Source organism: Nematolebias whitei, chromosome 20, assembly GCF_014905685.2.
Source record: "Nematolebias whitei isolate Nwh7 chromosome 20, NemWhi1, whole genome shotgun sequence".
NCBI classification, from domain to species: domain Eukaryota; kingdom Metazoa; phylum Chordata; class Actinopteri; order Cyprinodontiformes; family Rivulidae; genus Nematolebias; species Nematolebias whitei.
This window is the reverse complement of record NC_056517.1, coordinates 11506948-11509786: the sequence shown is the minus strand read 5'-3', so window position 1 is coordinate 11509786 and position 2839 is coordinate 11506948.

The window sequence follows — 2839 nt, the reverse complement described above, 5'->3', positions numbered from 1 at the left end:
CATCCATCCACCCATCCATCCATTCATTCATCCACCCACCCATCCATCCACCCACCCATCCATCCATCCATCCATCCACCCACCCATCATCCATCCATCCATCCATCCATCCATCCATTTATCTCCCCACCCATCCATCCATCCATTTATCCCCCCATCCATCCATCCATCCATCCACCCACCCACCCATCCATCCATCCATTCATCCATCCATCCATTTTCTTTACTATCATCTTCCTTTCTGGGTCTTGGCGGTCACTGGTGCCTACATCCAGCCATCACTGTGCGAGAGGAGGGGGGGCCACCCTGGACAGGTCCAAATCCATCACATGGACACCTGGACAGGTCCAAGTCCGTCACAGGGACACCTGGACAGGTCCAAGTCCATCACATGGACACCTGGACATGTCCAAGTCCATATTGGGGCCTGTCTGGACACATATAAGCCTTTCAGTAAATGCATATTGTGCAGCTTCCTGCAAGGTGCCCGTGCTTTGCCAATGTAGGTCCAATCACAGCAGGGATGGAGGCGCGGGGTTTGGGAGCGGTGCTGCTGATGCCAGTTTGCACTTCGGGATGCGCCACAGTCACAGTCGTGACAGACATGAGATGTTATTTTGCAGATGTGAAGCTCCAGTCTGAGCCCTGGAACAGCTTCGTCACATTTGTTTGCGTTTGTGCTGATAACGGCATTAGGAGCTGCGACGGGAGCACCGCTGGCATTTATGAGGTTAATGAAGGTCGGCGCCGGCGGAAGCGACGCGGCGCTCCGCCGTGTGCGCTCGCATGGCTTTGTGAATTTACAGCCACTTCCTGATTAAGGGTAACTACGGAAAGGTTGGCGGTTTAGGACACAGTGTCCTCTAAACGACCGAGCATTTAGCTGAGGGAGTAAAAAAAGAAGTTATTACGACTGCCTGTGGTCTCTGGAGGACCGCAGATAAAATGACCAAGGAAAAGAACACAGCAACTGGGGTGCATTAGCATAATTAGTAATTATCTTGTAATAGTCCCTCCTGGCTTTTTTTTTTTTTGGAGAACAGCAGTGAGAAATTTGTACTTAAAGTTTGGGATCAACAAAAAAATAAAACAAGTGTCTTTAAAAAATGAAAGTGTGCCGCCACAGTCCACAAGTCTGAAACGCTGCAGATGAAACAAAAGAAACAAACCAGAAGGTGACACTTAATGAGCTTGTTGTTTGATGATAGCACAGTTGGAGAGATAAAGGTATTACTCTCATTGCAAATAACTTGTTGCACGTGTCTCCATGACGACCAGACACAAACAGTTTAATTAAGTTCCTCGTGTGCTGCGCACCATCAATCTGTCCACAAAACAATGACTTTAGGCGAGGCATCTGACAGAACTAATGTGTGTTCCCGAGTGGATCAGATGCTTCTCCGTATGCTCGTCGCTTTGCATGTGAGTGTGCGTGAGCTGAGGTTTGCCTCTGTGTGTGTGATGCTTTGCAGGGAGCTGCCAGTCCTCATAAACAGAGGAGTCAGCAGCTTTATCACTTCCTGTTTGTGCGTCTGCAGACCACCAGTTAGAGCGACAGGTGGGGCCTGCGGTGTGCACGAGGCCGCCAAGCCGCTTCGTACACGAGATCGTAGAGTGATACAGAACGGCTTGAAAGCACGGTGCTCTGTTATCCACACTGTCAGTGAATGCATCACAACTTCTGGTTTGTTCAGCCACAAAGTATACTGTACTTTTTTTTAACAAGATCCCTATTTTTAATTAAACATGTTGCAAAAAAAAAAGTTTTCAGTAAATATCAGAGTCAGTCAGAGTCAGAGTTTCTTTATTGTCATTCGCACCTCATGTGGTACATGTGGTGGAGCGAAATTATGTACACAGGGTCCCAGTTACATCCAACAATAAAATGTATAAGAAAAACAGTAATAACATCTAAGATATGAACTAAGAAAAACATCAACTAAATATACACTAAGCACTCATAACATAAAACATTGAACATCACCACAAACATGAACATGAGTCTGTGAGCAGATGTGCACGCATGAACACATCAACATTGAAACAGATCAGCAGCAACATGAAACAGATCAGCAGCAACATGATATGGTTTTTCACAGTGATTATTCTAGTTAGAGATTCATGAGTCTAACAGCCTCAGGGTAGAAGCTGTTCCTCAGTCTAGTGGTTCTACACTTAATGCTCCTTAACCTCCTTCCTGAGGGGAGTGGGGCAAAAAGTGTGTGTGCTGGGTGGGTGGGGTCCTTCATGATGCAGGTGGCCCTCTTCCTGCATCTGGAGGTGTAGATGTCTGTGATGGTGGGGAGACTGATTCCAACAGATTTCTGTGCAGCCTTCACCACTCTCTGCAAAGCTTTTCTTTCTGCAGCTGTGCAGCCTCCATGCCACACATTGATGCTCGAGCACAGGATGCTCTCCACTGCACACCTGTAGAAGGAGGTGAGGACTGAGCTTCCCAGACCAGCTCGCCTCAGCCGTCTGAGGAAGTAGAGTCTCTGATGAGCTTTCTTGATCAGGCTGGTGGTGTTGTTGCTCCAGCTGAGGTTGTCATTCATGTGTACACCCAAGTACTTGTAGCTGGAGACCACTTCCACCGCAAATATTTATATGTATGTGTGTGTGTGTGTGTATGTGTACTTTGTATATATATATATATACATATATATTTATATATGTGTGTGTGTGTATGCGTACATACATATATATATATATATATATGTATATATATATGTGTATATATATATATACATATATATATATATGTATATCTATCTATCTATCATCTATCTATCTATCTATCTATCTATCTATCTATCTATCTATCTATCTATCTATCTAT